Source organism: Halichoeres trimaculatus, unplaced genomic scaffold, assembly GCF_033239565.1.
Source record: "Halichoeres trimaculatus isolate MK-OKI-2021-1 unplaced genomic scaffold, fHalTri1.1 fHalTri1_scaffold_1, whole genome shotgun sequence".
Classification (NCBI taxonomy): Eukaryota; Metazoa; Chordata; class Actinopteri; order Labriformes; family Labridae; genus Halichoeres; species Halichoeres trimaculatus.
The window spans coordinates 37,438,779-37,455,190 of record NW_027437179.1 but is presented as its reverse complement, the minus strand read 5'-3'; the positions used below and the strand labels follow the sequence as shown (position 1 = coordinate 37,455,190).

The following is a 16,412-nucleotide window of genomic DNA, read 5'->3' as shown; positions in this document are numbered from 1 at the left end:
CTTGGGCCCCCAAACAACTAAATACGCCCCTGGACGTATGTATACACTCTTACATATGCTAAACTGCATTATGATGTTGGTGCAAAAAGCAGGATGTTAATGTCTGATCTGGTCTGGCAGACTCAGATATTTCATTTGGTGTCACTGAAAATAGATGCTGATCCATTCTTGGGAGAGGAAGAGCGCTTTGCTCAGCTCAGCCTCAGTATTTCACTCTGCAGTTCAGAGCTAACAGTTTGAGTTAAAGCCATTGATTAGGCCCCATGTGGCCAGACAGCTGCTTGGTAAATCATAAGATAGGATGTCTGCTTCCACAATATATCTCCTTGGCAGCAAAAAATAAGTTATTTTCAAATAATCTAACTGAAATGCTCATTTACATGCAATTATTGCACATTTTTAGCTGAAGTAATTGAGAACTTCCTCTCAGTTCATAACTCTACAAGTGCTCTTCATGGTCAGTTATTAAAAGTAATTGCCGGCGATTTAATTTTCAATTATCTCTGCACTGAAAACTAATTCCTTTTATGTCATAGTACAGACTAGGTGCCCATTTTGCTAAGCCCATATCTCATGTATGCAGCGACAGTGCAACCAAGGTGAAGGCAAATACTGTGCAGCAGACCACCAATCAGCAATACAAAGAGTGGGTGCATGGGGCTGGAGTGGGCTGGAGTGAAAACCTGCATGTGAATATTTAATTAGTTGTTAATGAAAAGAAGTCATTAGGATTAAATCCTTCTTAGGGCTAATTTAAATGTTCTTTGCTCTTCTCATGAGAGAGGAAGACTGACGTGAAGCCGCCGTCTTGTCCCATAATGGGGCTTCAGCGGTGGACAATAGTCAATCACTCAAAACTGAACAGCAGAAAAAAAGCCTCACAAGTCATCACCAGATTCAGAATTAGCAGCACTCTTCAGCTGCTTGTTCCACTCAAGTATAAAATGAAGAAGTAGCTGAAGGATTAACTTCTGAAATATAAAGCTGTGTTGTTCCAGATGTCAGCAGTGACAGTGGATCTGCCTGCAGGCCAAAACACATTCAGAAGCACATTAACTGCTCTCGCCTGGTGTCTCCATTTGTTAAAATGTCAAAACAGTAAGTGTAATATAAGTGTGAAGGTCCCACATTACCAGCTCTCCAAATATCTCATAACGCTCACCTTGGATCAAGCCGGAGGCCGTGAGTGCACAAAGTTTGCGGATAATGATTCTTGAACTTTTCATCCCGGGGCAGATTAGCAGACGAGCAGCAGTGAGATGTGACGCCGTATTGAGCTGGAGATTCAGATGAATAACCTGTGTTCAGACACAATCAGCCTCTCTAAGAGGGGCAGGAATAGAAGTGGTGAGATGACACCACTTCTTACCCACAAACTAGATTTCTTCATCTGAGCCAAACAGACGCTGACATTTGGCGGTAATGACTTTGTAGAAATAGCACCAAATGCCAACAGTAGAAACTAAAATGCTCTGTGTCATCAGTGAAACTGAGAAGAATCAGAGGAATGCCTGTTTAACTGAGGAGCAGAGCTGGTCAACACTGTTTCCTGCAGTCCCATGGAAGCCATTAATTGTGGAAGACTCCTTAAAGCACAGGAAGCTAAAATGCTGTTAAAGGTCCCATATTATGCAAAAATCACTTTATTAAGTCTTTTGGTGAAATTTGTGGGTCTTTGGCTTTCCTCCCAGCCCACAAAATGTAATATTTAATGACAAAACCTGTACTTTGTAGTGCTTGTAAATGTAAAATCCTGACCTAAAATGAGCTGTTTGGATTTGGGGGATTTGCTGATGTCAGCGATTCCTTTTTTGACCAATCAGGAGCAAGCCTGGCCTGATTGGTCAACCGGAGGAGATACTAACCCCCCCTGCTGCCATCACTGCTTTGTTTTTGGCTGTAAACAGCCACATAGTTCCATGCACAAGCTTCCCATCTCGGAAGAAGACAAGACTAAGTGGCTAGAGTTCATTTATCAAGGAAATGTTCCAGCTACACTCAGTAAAACTGTGCATGTGTGTGCTAGTCACTTCACTGCCGACTGCTTTTCCAACTTTGGACAGTACAACAGAGGGCTAGCGAATAGACTGGTCCTGAATCCAGGCGCATTACCAACCATCCACCAACAAACCTCAGACCCTGGAAATGTGAGTATTTCAAATGCTGTGTGCTGTGGAGCAGGTGTAAGAGCTTTTCCTCAGTGTCCCCCCTGTCTCTGTGTTACCTTCAGGATGCTAACTGTAGCTGTGGTTAGCCTGTTGTTTTAGCCTGTAATGTTACGGTAAACAAACTTCGCTGTTTTCTTAACATTGTGCACTTGGAGCTCGTGGCGCCGTTCTCAGTGATGCGGAAGAGCGGGGCGGTATCAGCAGTGGCTCATTTACATATGAAAGCCACGCCCACTAAATCAGAGCGTTCTGAACAGAGGGGCTATGAGAGCCTGGAAACAATGCTGCTGTGCTTGATTTATTGGCTTTTTGGACCAAAACATGTTACTACCATTTTATGAAGACATCAATGATCCATATCAAACTGCAGAAAAGAGCAGAATATGGGACCTTAAAAAACACTGAACTGCTGTGGGAGTTAGACCCACGGTGCCAGGAACTTGTTTTACTATCTCTGCCTCCAAAGGGCTCAGCATCTGACAAGACTGAAGAGGGATATCTGGAATGCACCATTAGCATATTTGATTGACTGTCAGAAACATTAATACAACAGTAATTTTACTATTTGCTTGTGTTGTCTTCTCTGTCGTAAAACAAGCTTGAAAACAAATGTGACACCAAGCAAACTTTGTAAACTCAGTTTGTACCTTAGTTTAGTACCAGGCTAGCGCTTAGTGTTATTCACAGCCCAATGGCGTAACATGTAGCATTTGTGAATCCTGGTTATGTCTTACCAGTGCTCATCAGCCAACTCCAACCTCACCAAGCAGAGCTAACGTAACCTCACTCTTCAATTTATTGATAGACTCTCAAGTTTGAACAGACCACTGCAGAATAACTGCTGACTGTGGGTTGGAATGGACATTGTTTTAACCCGTGTTTTAGCCTTGAGCTCATGCTCTGTCACTCCCCTATTTAGCTTTCTCCTACTCTTCTGTCCTTTTTCTTTTTGTCAGTCTAGCTCTAGTGTTCACCATCACTACTAAATATATACAAGAAATTGTTTTCAGCAGAGAAAAACACAAACCTGTCTTCTCACTGCCAAACTTTGTTGGTGCTGTTGTCATAGAGACTTCTACGTGTTGTAAACCAGTCTGTTCCTAAACAACTGAAAAACAGGGAAGCCATGAAATAGCATTTAGAAATCACCTATTTTGGTGCTGTTAATCTTTTTTTTAAATTGTTGATTATGCTCGGGCATGTGTTGAAGTGAGAGTTTTTCAAGATCACTTCGAAAGCCCTCACAGGGACTTTAATAATAAATCCCCATTCTAAGATTAAGGTGTTTTCGGCAAGTGGCAACCTCCAGTCTAAAAATATGAGTCAATGCTGAAGTGCTAAAACCTGCTGTTTCTCAAGTGTCCCCTTGAGGCTCACTCCAGAAGTACCGGAAGTCACATACACCAAACCAAAAAAAAGCCGTTTTCAAAGCAGAAATTAACCTATTTACAGCCAGGTTCAAAAAAGGTCTCCTCACTGAATCATAGACTGTATATAGAGTGAACAGCATGGCATCACCATTTACCATTGTAAGGTTTTAAGGACAAAATACCCCCTTCACAGGAGAAGCCATTGAAGCAGTTGTGCAGCCAGGGTCTGCGCCGTACAGATTGTGCAGGATTCTGGGAGAATCTGAGTGAAGCCAGGGTGACAAAAATAATATATATATTTTTTTCTTTTGAAATTCACTTTTTGACTCTACCTCCTGCCTTATTTTACAATCTCCTGATAAAAAATACACGAGAATGCTAACTGTCAGTCATTGTTAAACGTGACGTAAAACCTTGTATTTAACCTCTTCTAACTACTGAAAACGTAACATTTCAGAAAAAAAGAGGACCTGAATACAAGGCAGCCAAATAATATCCTCAAATCACCACAACAATTGGACATGAGAAACATTTCTACGAGGTGTATTAATTTTTTTAAAATTTTACCACAGCCCATCTGGAATGACTGGAGAGCCAGATTTTTTGACCTATACTGCAGCTAGCCACCAGGGGAAGCAGTTTTTGTGGTGACCTCACTTCGAGCTGATGACGTCCATTTTTTTTTACAGTCTATGGTCTGAATCGCTAACTTTACTATCGGCACACGCTGTTTGGCAAATTTTTTTCTAACTCAGCAGTTTAGAGGATATTAAGATCGCGAGGCATAGCTCAGTTCATGTGACTGAGCAGCGCCCTGTAGCTGTACGCAAAGCCCCCGTCACTTCCATATATAGGCATGATAGCTGATCTGCTTCAAAAATCTGTTGCCAGAAGTAGTTGGATGTTGTTGTGATTCATTATTACTTAAAGTATTGTAATATGAAAGAAATGCAGTTAAGTCTTACCACTTCCAGTGATACTATTTTTAACATTCCTTTAAAATGCGAAGTGGATGCTTGGCGTAGCCATTGTTTACTTCTGCTTTCCAAAACTGAGAACTTGCCTAACCTGGCCAAGGATTCTGCAAAACAGATCGAACAGAACCGTCATACTACTTTCCTACACGGGTATGGTTTGAGTTCAGCCAAAGCATGTGAAGTAGAGTTTGATCACCATGCTGCATTATTCATCCTAGCCTGTCATATAGCAGCTGAGGGTCAGCGACTGAAGAAGTCTGGAATATTTTATGGGGGCTTTGGGAACGGTCAGGAGAGCACACGTTAGCATTCACCACTTGCTAACAGACATTACTTTGAGTGCAATAGTGGTAGAGTTGTAGATTACCTGAAGGGGCGATAACATATGCTGCTTTTATGAGAAAATAGGCCGTGCATCCCTCTGGATTTTTCTTATGATTTGTCTTTTCAGCTCCTCATTAATTGTGCAAACGGTGAAATGACAACAGTTGTCAGCTACCATAAAGCTTACAACCTGGAACACACAGCAGCTGTAACGACATCTAAACTCCCCACTGACTGAGATCTTGGAGAAATATCACTGCTGTATGATTAATGTGGATTACTAACATTAACAAACAGAACATGTTTAAAGGGATGTAAACATGTCGCTCAGTGGAGCATCATTTTCTCTAACCTAGGAGGAATATAACAAGAGGTAGCATAATCTGTGTGAAGACACACACGCTGTACCATCTCACGAGAGAGAAAGAGCTTCTTTGTGAACTGCATCACAAAGAGCTGTGGCAATTGGGGGTATCGAGGCTTTCCGTTGATGGATTCCCTTGCTGCCGATAAAGGCGCCCTTGAGTGATAATGATCATCGCCCACTAGGGTAGTATGCATTTATCTGGGCTGGAATCTGCAGATACTCATTATTAGATCTAACGACCATCTGTCTATGAAGACCTTGTCTGTCACCTTCTGAGGATGTCCTCCTCTGGACCGGCGCCAAGGCAACAGTTGCTCAGAAGGATTCCCTGGGCGTGGACTGGAAACAGACTCGAACCATCAGGGTCAAGAGTCTCTTGGTCTCTCCGTGTCCCGCTTGTACTGCTGATAAGTAAAGAGACTTGTCAATGGGACCCCGGAGTGTATTCGTGTTCCCTGCCAACTCCCACTGAGCTGGTTGGCATAGCATGTCGCCTTGGCCAAAGTGGGAGCCAATCAGCATGGAGGGAGCTGAAAGGAAAGGAGGGCACAAGAGAGAGGAAATGAGAGACGAGGATCGAGGGGGGTGAATAATCTTTCCATGTGCGAAAGCCTGCTCTCACTGACAGCATCAAAGAATGAATTATTAAGAGACCCAGCCTCAAAAACTGACAGATAACATGAGCCTGCTTTATGTATGATATGTTTTATGAGGTGTTACAGTATGTGTGTGTCTGCTGTGTGTGTGTGAATCGCTGCAGTTAACTGATGACTGATGAAGACACCTGTGTGAAGGTTTGGGCTCAGCCTTTATAAGTGGCTTTGTTAGCTGTTCCTTCTTCTGGATTAGGGCTCTGCAACCTTTACTTTCACAGGAGCCATTTAGCCTCAGCTCACCTGGATTAGAGTTATTCAGGAGCCATAAAATCTACTTTATCTTTACAGTAAAGACAAAAGGTGTATAAAATTCTACAAAGAATTAAAATCTAGTAAATAATTTTATGAAGTTTTTTGTATTTATAAAATTGTACATCTGATGTCCAAAATTTTTTTATTATTTTTTATACATCTGCAAATAAAAAAAAATGAAACATGTTAAGTGTCATTAATCTCATAAATTTGCTAAATTTATGACATTTCAAGAAGATGAAAAATACCAAAATAATTGAAGTTTCAAAAATTTGCAAAAATTTAAATTAAGATTAAATTTCAAAGGTTTTTTTTTTCCAAAAAGGGATTAAGATGATTTGCAAAAAAAATAAAAAAAATTGCCAAACCTTGAAAAATTGATTTTTTCTTTAATTGGCAAAAATGTTGAAGAATTGAAATTAAAAATATTTGCATAATTTTTGAAAACGGGCAAAATTCTTAAAAAATATTCCCAATTTAAAACCTGCAAAAATCTGAAAAAAATGGAAAATTAAAAAAAGTTGCAAAAAATAAATAAATAAAGTTAACATTTAATAAATTATTATATATATTTTGTGACAATTAAATTTTTTTTTAAGAGCTGCATGAGGCTCCAGAGCCACAGGGTGCAGGTTGACATTTTTTTGTATTCCCCTTTGTTTCCTTTTAATACAGAAACAAAAAAGTGGTGGCTGATCAAAAGTTCAGAATCAGGTTTGTCCATGTGTTTGCTCAGCATTTATTGTTTGTTACTTGTCAGGTTTTTTTTTCAGAGATAATTTTGGCTGATTAAAAATTCTGTTCAGTCAGCTCAGTTGTTATTTTTTAGACTCTTGGTTTGAATCGTTTTTGAGTTTATTTCAGACCAACAACGATAAGTTAGTATCTTAAAATCTAGGCTGTGACTTATTGATTGTGTCAGGTCAGCTAAGCTCAAACCAAAACACTTACTATCAGGGAGACAGACAGAAAGACTCGAGATGCCAGGTGCCAGTAAATTCTGAGTCATTTACTCAGACGGGTTCAGTTTTCGGGTAGGCAGTCTGCTGAGACAGAGGCACAAGTCCGCCAAGCTGGGATCGACAGTGAGGAAACAGATAAGGTCAATACTGAAGGAAATTAAACTGGAAACACACTGGAAAATCACAAGTGATAATCTGTCTGGGAGTGAAGGGAACACCAACAGGAAGTGAAAAAAGACAAAGGACAAGAAATGCCATAAAACGGGACATAAAAATGGAAAAATTAACCTATTGATGCTGATTCTGGCGCTGAAAACAGTAAACAACTCATAGGGGATGAAGTGGATAATGCCTGACGAGGTGTCCATTATCAGAAATGATAGTACTGTCTGTTTGCTAGCTCTTACGGTGCTGTTGAATGTGCTTAAACACCTGTTTTAGCAGCTTTATTAAAGTGGCAATCATGTAAATTTTGAGCACCCACCAGCGCGAACATAAATTGACGCCTGTGGTTCAGAGGATGATGGGATATTTTGTTTCAAGGAATCAAAGTCCATGGATGATTTCCTAAATCCTTTTTATTTCAAGAAATATTACCTACCATTCACTCTGATCCTTAAATTTAACTGAGATAATGTATGTTAATGTATGTTTTGAGTTTCTGTCGCCATGGTTACAAACTTAGAGCAATGAGGCTATTTGACTAGAACTTTTTTTATAGGTGTCATAATAACACTTTTTAATGGACATCCTACAGACTATTGGAATCAAGTATTTACTCAGACCATCATATCAAAAAAAGAAAAACCAAATGGCACTGAAATTATTAAAATTATTAATTTTATGATTTCTTTTCTTTTTGTAGTTAACTTTTCTGAAAGCTGTTTCAATATTTATTTATATTTTTTATATTTCAATTACAGGATAACCTTTCTTTGAAACTTCCAGAAAGGACAGTTTAATACAGTTCGATGAGATTTTCTATTAGTTCATCCAATGTAGAGTTACAGTGAGAGGATAAAATTCAGTTTTTTTCCAGGCTGCATCCATCATTGTGTTTGTGTTTGGATGGCTTTGTAAAGCTAGCATTGTCTCTGTGGGTGACTGCATAAGGACACAAGCTGCATGTGCAAAGCACAGCTTACCTTGTTACCTTGTTACTTTGTACTTTTTGAAGCAACCTCTGGAAAACGCTGAGTTTTTATCAGCATGATGGTTGGCCTATCTGACATTACACTGCAGGTCCTGCCGGTTTGATAAATAAGCTGGGCGAGCTGAGCAGCAGCTGCACGCAGAGATTGACACATGTACAGACTTGAGATGAATCCACAATTTCATACGGGTTAAAAGAGAAACAGCTACAACACTGACAGACTTTGACACTAACATGTCAATCCTGCAGAAAAATAATTAGCTGTTAAACTGTTTTTATTGCTGGAACAGTTTGTGTTTTCCTGATATAAAAACTAATAGATCTATTACATTCAATCAAAGGCCACCCTGAGCTTGGCTCCCACTGACTGTCCCATCACCAAGCGTCCTTGGGTTCCAGCAGGAAGTGGCTGACAGCTCACTTCAAATGGCTAGTTAGCTTTGACTACCAGCTTCTGTCGCTGTTCATGCCACACTCCACCGGCTCTCTTTGTCACATTTCACTGCACAAGGACACAAGGTCAGGAAGGGTCATCGCTCACTCACTCCGTGCATTTCCTGCGTGTGGTTGGAAGGGTCTCAAATCCACTCTTTCGAAGGAAAGAGCTCCTGTAGTTACCTTTAACTCTGGCTTCCATGATATTTTTTTTTCATATTTAACAGAAAGCAAGCTAATTTAGTCAAGTCAAGTCAAACCTTATTTATATGGCACATTTTAAACCAGAAAAGCACTCAGAGAGCGCAGATTTCTGCCAAGCATATTTTGATTGTCACCAACACTTTAGTCCTACTTTAAAGTGATACTCTGGGATGGAACAAGTTGGGTCCTATCACAAGGTTTAGGGCAGAAATTACCCCTACAGCTGTGTTTTTGTGCAGCAGAAGCCCAGGGCGCTCGCAACAAACACCCCCTCCCTGCTCGTTAGACGGTTTCCTCTGCACTCAGACGGGGCCATTTTTTACTTGACCAAAAACACAAATAAACGGACTCCCACCAAAAAAATCTGATATCAGTCTGCATTCACGCTTTATTTAGAGAATTTTCAGTGCGTTACTTTCACACAAAAACACCGCTAAATAAGGCTCTAGTTCTCATCGTGTCGTAAAACGGCGCAACCTCCGCTGCAGAGCCACAGCTGGCTACGAGGCGCTCGCCGCTTAGTGTATCAGTCCGCGCGCGGCGTGCCTGATATAAACAAAGGCAGGTAGTCTGCCAGGACGAAGAGACACGATGAGAACTAGAGCCTTATTTAGCGGTGTTTTTGTGCGAAAGTAACATGCTGAAAATTCTCTAAATAAAGCGTGACTGCAGACCAATATCAGATTTTTTCGGTGGGAGCCTGTTTATTTGTGTTTTTGGTCAAGTAAAATATGGCCCCGTCTGAGTGCAGAGGAAACCTGCAGAGGAGCAGGGAGGGGGTGTGCGCCCTGGGCTTCTGCTGCACAAAAACACTAATGTATGGGTAATTTCTGCCCTAAACCTTGTGATAGGACCCAACTTGTTCCATCCTGGAGTATCACTTTAATGTTATGCTTCCTTTCAGCAGACTGTCTGCTACAATTTGGTGTTAGTTGCAGGTTTGTACGATAATTTGTTTCCTGACAGTGTTGAAAATTATGATGAGCCAGTACATATTTTATATTTCGGATCTTAGCATCCAGAACATTGGCAGGATCTGTATTGTACTTTTACATCTGTCAGAAATTATGGTGACCTTGTCATTTATTTTTTTGCAAAGCAGTCCAACCATTTATGGTGGAGTTATATACACATATGGTGAAAAGAGCCCTATCTCACAATGATAAAGAATCCTTAAAAAAAGTCCTGGATCCATATGGTGATCCAGTTCACCTCCAAAATGTAATCACTATTTTCTTATTCCATTTTGAACATTTCCTGAAAATTTCATCAAGATGCGTTGGTTAGTTTTTGAGTTATGCTGTTCATAAACAAACTCTCCCAAAAACAGTGCTGTAAAAGTGCTGTGAAAGCTTGAAAACAAGACTAACAAATAGTTAATAAAAAAATAATTTAAAACAGAAGCCAAGTAAAAAGACAAAAAAATAGCAGAAAAAAACACAATAAATAAGAGAAAAATAAAAGTTTGATGTCTCGTCTAACCTGTATTAAAAGCCAATGCAAAAAAAAAGTGTGTTTTAAGAAGTGATTTCAAGCTCTCTGTAGTCTGTGCTCTTAAGACTTTGTCAGTCACATTAAATAAAAGCTTTTGTTTATTTTACTCTCCCTGGCTTCAGGAGGAATTCCTGATTAATCTGCGGCTTAATAAAAGTGCAGCTTCCTCTCTTGTGTTTGGGAGCGGAAGATAAATGTGTGATTCAGCTGCTCTGTTATTGACAGATAATCATTTCGGTTGGTGTTCGCAAATTAGTAATTCTGAAATCTGCCAAATTTGGTCTTTCTTGGTTATTTCTGATAACCTATTTTGTTCTAACTCTCAAAAACAAACAAAAAAAACTCTTTTTCTTTTTAGAAATGGAGAGGCAGTGACTAACATTAGCACTTCAATGAAACTAGCGTCATTACTGACATCATTGCTCATAATGGCAGACATGCAGAAGAAATCAGTTCGGCTTAATGGGAGCTCAAGGACTCGTAAGTTCTAATGTGCATGCTTTTAATAATTATATTTGGGAAGAGGTGAACACTGAGGGCTTAAATGTCTTTGATGCATTTGTTTCCTCTTGTTCCTGGTCCCTCTTAATGCTTTCCTGCTTGGTGAAAACCCCCATCAGTCTCTCAACATTTCACAGGCACATGTATGTTGAAGAAAACATAGTCATGGGGCATGAAAGTGGAACTGGAGCCTCAGAAGGATCTGTGTAAGTCCATGTGTGGTATATAACCACAGCACTGAGAGCTTTCTAGAGGTCTATTTGTGAGATCTCATAACTACTTTGGAAGATCCTCTTTGGCTCTACCACTGATGTTCTTTTCAGCTCCTGAGTTCTCGAAGTTGTCGTCATATAATAGTAACTTTCTCCTGCTAATGGAGACGTATTCACAACCAGCCCTAGACTGCGGGAAGTATACAGGGCTACAGAGCACTCTGCAAAGAAAGCTGCGCTGAAAAGAAGCTTTGTCAGAGTTCTTTTCAGCCGAGGACCTCTGAGGAGCATTATACAGTCACATTCTGCCATGTTAAAAGTTTCCTCTCCATAACAAAATCCTGCATCACTGTGGCAACAGAAACCACAACAAAAGCTAAATTGGGTAAGCTTCAATGCTAGCATCTGCTTTCAGTATGTTCTCCAGTAATTTAATATCTACTGTAACATCAGACTGGTGCTTGTGCGTGTGTGTGTCACTGCTGCACAGTCACTACCCAGAATTCACATCACTTCACTGTATGGAGCATGGCTCATCTTCCCAGCACTGAAGATCAATATGAGATGCCACATTGTCACAGTCAATACCGTGGCAAATGGCAATTATGGACGAATTATGAACAATTTCATGGGTGAGCTCCTCTCTCCTCTTGGCAATACGGTGTCTGTGATAGATTTGGCACCAGTAGTCTTGCGACACATCTGCCTTATCGCTCGTGTTTGGCTGGCTCACTCACTCACTCTGACATATTTGGATGTTCTATTCAGTCGACTACAGAGAATTGGTCAAGGGAGGAAATGGATTTGTTCGGGGATTTGTGTGACACTGCGTACAACCTTGTGTACGCGTGCATGCATTTATAAACGAGTGAAATGCGTGTGTGGCATGTGTGTACAGTGCCTGTCTGACTGTATGAGTTCTTCTCCTCCACATTGTAGTTTTATAGAGGAAACGTGCAACTTGCCCCAAAAAATACAGCTTCCTGAGCCTCAAAATAAATGCCTGGACTTTTGTTTTGCTTAATTTGATAATCAAAAAGGTTGGAAATATCCCTTAATTATGTGCTTTGACCCATTGTTCTGAAAAACGTGAAACTTTCAATATCTGGGAGTTATTCACAATTTACTGCATGTTATATGAGAGTGCAAAAGAGTAAGACAGATTATTATGCTCATATTGGCCCTTAATTTTTTGAATTCACACATTTTTAAAAATTTGTTTTATTACAAAATGATGCTCACAATGTTTACTGCAAAACACAATTCACTCTCTCATTGTCTGTTGTTGGAGTTAAACTGTGGAATAATGCAAATATAAATTCAAAAACCTGTAGTTTACGTTATATTTTTTAGAATAATGGTTGGTAAAGTTATTTTTGAAAATAAGTGTTAATCATGTGAAGATGTTGATAATGTAGTTTATTTTTTCTTATATCTGATTTTTTGGTAGCTTGATTTAGTTAATTTCGTTAAATACGCAGGCTAGGCCCAGATAGAATAGAATAAAATAGATAATGTTCTTTCCCATAGAGGATTTTTTTTTGCCACAGCAGCTCACAGAAAAAAGTGCAATAAATGCAATAACTGAAAGAGATAGAATACAATAAAAGAATAAGAATATGAAATTAGAAATTTGAAGAAATATAGAGAAGTAAAAAATATTAAATGGTACATGAACAGGCTTTTAAATGGCGCTTTTCTAGTCTTCCAGATCGCTCAAAGCGCTTTACACTGCTGGTCTCATTCCCCCATTCACAACACATTCACACACTAATGGTAGAGGAATTCCTTTTGGAAACCGTCAGTTTTATCTATAGCTGCATTTCCACCAAGCAGTCCGGTTCGGTTCAGTACGCTTTGGCTCAGTTTGGTACAGTTAAGCCTGATCCTGTTTGTGTTTCCACAGCAAACTGTGCCCTCTCGTGGTAGGCGGCGTGTAAGCCGGATGCCAAAAGCTGCAGCTGTTGAACAATAGCGCAACGCCGTAGCAGTGCGACACAGTTTACCCTGCTAATAAATCCAACGAAGAAGAAAAACGTGACACAGTAAACAAAGAACATAGATGGAAGCCATGCAGCATTTCGTCCTCTCTGTGATTGGCATGTAGCTCTTTGATACAAAGTACAATCAATTCACTGTGGCACCCGTACGAAAGGGTCCCAAAAAGTGGGACGGCTCGTCTCCGTTATTTGGGTATCCGTCCTGGGATAAGTCAGTGGAAACACCTCAAATTGCACGCCGTACAGAGACAAACTGAACCGGACTGCTTGGTGGTGAAACACGGCTTGATACATTCAGACCCATCCACACACCACTGACCAACAGTGAGAGCAATTTGGGGTTCAGTGTCTTGCTCGAGGACACCTTGGCATGTGACTGCAGGAGCTGGAATCGAACCCCCGAGGGGTGACTACTGTACCACTGAGCCACAGCTTTGTATTTCCATATTTACATAAAAACAAAAACAAAACAGGATCATAAGATAAGCATCAGTCAATATGTAATACAAGAACTTTAGTTTGTTCTTAAGTTTTGGTTTGTTAAAAATGTCTTTCTTGTGGAAAATATTGTATTATGTATAACGACTGAATAAATCTGACAACTACTAAAACATTTTAAAGGGAAGAGAAACAAAAACTGAATTTGTTGTTAGAGGTTAAGTGAAGGAGAATATTTCAGTTGAATATAGTTAAATTTTACAGACTACACTTCAAATCTGAACAAAATAAAATGAAAAAAACATTTATGAGTCTTTCTCTCTTATTTTGAAAAAAGAAAAGAAAAAAAGGTTTCTAACAGCAACACCAGAACCTCCAGCATCTCCACAGCCTCTCCCTGTCTCTGCACTCAAGCCACTTGAGGATGGCTGCTCCTCATCAGAAGACAAAGACAAAGTCTGCTCACACACACTGTACAGTACAAACAAGGCATGGCACATTGTTCTACAAAGGTTAGCTCACAATACAAACCTTAGATCATTTATATACTGTACAAAGAAGACACTATTGGTACACTATTTTGAAAAAGCACAACAATACATGTGCCTTATTACGTGGCGCACAACACACACACTTGCACATAAAGAGTAGAAGCAGAGTGGTGCTCTGTTCGAAAAACGCTGCTACATATTAAGAAAATTGAATTATGCACATTTTGTTCAGATAATTAATAACACTTTGTGCACTTGTTTTAAAAGTCACCAATCAACACAAGTGCTGTTGTATAAAATTGTGTGTACAGAGTAAAAACTAGATAGAGAGCTTTGTTTACCCTGAAATTTAAACCAAGTAACGTTATTTTTTCTGCATGAAGTTGCTCCTTCAGATGCTCCTTCAGTCTCAAAATCATGCAGAAACCTCAGTGGGGGTTTTATAACGATGATCTTCTTTTTGGCATTTTTGGACAAACTCAGGTCCGTTTTTCTTTGCTTTCCTTGTATTCATCTGCTCTGGACTCTGTGTCTACTAGTGGACTTCCTTAAATGCCTCTGTGATACAACTTGTGAAGGAATAACAGTCATTCAAAGTGTGCTTGTGTAAATGTGTTTGCACCCACACATCCAGAGCTATCTCTGAGGTTTGTATTTATGTTTTTACACAAGAGACTGAACCCTAAAACTGCAGAATGTGAAGGGATAAGTTGATACTGATGAGCACTCAGCGTAATGTCTGAATGTGATTTGTTGTGATTAAACGCTATTAGTGGCCAGAAAACCAAAAAATGTCATTTAAGTGCCATCCATTTCCAATAAGAACACTTCTGACACCAACACCCATGATTCTTTGTAAGATTAGATCTTAAAAAGCAGATTTATGTTCTCAAACTTTCCTTTTTTGCAGTTAATCACTTTTAAAAGATATTAAATAACCATCATCTGATCTGTTTTTGACACCCAGCTGGTAGCTAATGCAGCACTTCTTATGGGTTGTTTGTGTGTCGGAGTAACACTTCCTGTGAGCTGTAAGTCCTTAATGAGGACCTCTGCCCCTTTTGATTTTCAGAGCTTAAGTAGTCTTTTGGGGAACTTTTTATCAAATTAGCCCGTCTGTTCACTAATGGGAATCTCCTACTTCAGGCCAGCAAAGTGCTCCTCTGGTTGGTATCCTCTCCTCAGCTCAATTACTGCACTGGTGTGTAACCCTGCTCTGTTTTTAAATATTCAGCCCATTTCCCCTCCCAGTTTCATTAGATTAGTGTCTAAGTGTTTAATTGACTGAATTTAGAACAAGATATCCTAGTCTACTTATGAAAAGCCAAAAGAGTAGCTTTTTTCCACTCAAAAAAGAACATGTGAACACATTTCTAAAAACTTTACCCACTTGCAACAGCCGCATGTTGTGTGAAAATGTAGAGGAATTGAGTATCCTTACGCTTCTTGCCACTAATGGACACAATAAATTGCTGTTAAGAATACTGAAAATCAGATTAAGTATTTAGTTAACATAACGTGTTCTGCAAATGTCTGTTTTATTTGTAAAACATGTCTCTAAAGTTTGTGTATTAATGCTTTTACTTTTAACTGTTGTTTCATTTCTGAAAGCTGGTTTGTTTTTGCCTTCAGGGCCACCATACATTAGCATGGACTTCAATAAATTAAAATATTCCTGTAAATTTGATTTATTTCAGTTGTTCAATTCAAAAAGTGAAATTAATAGGTTTGAGGAAACCTCATACAATCACCACAGGGGGCACTGTAGGTAAACCAACAGGTGGACAAGAAGGGCACAGGTGAAGTACACTGAAAAAATGAAATGTTATCAAGTGTTTTTGTCTTATTTGCAGAAGAAAATGTATTTTAAGACTTAAGCCGCATTCACCTGACCAAAATGTCTAATTTCAAATTATTTAAAGACAAAAATAAGGTCTGAATTGCTTGTAACAAGTTAAAAAAAACAGCCAATGAACAAGAAAATCTTTTAGAAATTAGTCTAGCTTTAAGCAAATTTTTCTTGATGCTTTGGCAGATTTTTTTACTTGTTACAAGTAATTAAGATCTAATTTTTGTCTTTAAATAACTTGAAGCAAGACATTTTGCTGGAGAGGTCAGTTGAATGTGGCTCATATCAAATGTAACAAGAACATTTTTACTTCAAATAAGACAAAACACTTGATGAGATTTCACTTTTTTGCAGTGTAGTGATTTGGGCAACAGGAAGAGCACACGGTTTTTGCTGGTAGTCCTCGCGGTTTGAACCTATAAATGAAGTAAGTTGTCTGTATGTGTTTCCTGTGGATGAATAAAGTGAAGAAACGATGCCACCATGACTTGGTATGGGACATTATTGAAGAAGTGTGCCAAAAACACCTCAGTCCCATCCCCAGACACTAGCCGCGTTT

General features: G+C 39.4%; 1 protein-coding gene across 3 annotated transcripts in view; it reads right to left on the bottom strand.

Moving 5' to 3' along the window:
* The window catches only part of LOC141795288 (elastase-1-like), a 41,310-nt gene that overhangs the window by 22,407 nt on the left and 2,491 nt on the right, over positions 1-16,412 (bottom strand). For 2 of the 3 annotated variants that reach the window (XM_074676135.1, XM_074676120.1), the window contains exon 1: positions 5,476-5,709. The exons of the other annotated variant lie outside the window; for it this stretch is intronic. The gene's annotated coding sequence lies outside the window, so the exon portion shown is untranslated. Of the gene's footprint in view, positions 1-5,475; positions 5,710-16,412 lie in introns of those variants that run through there. 3 annotated transcript variants of the gene reach the window in all.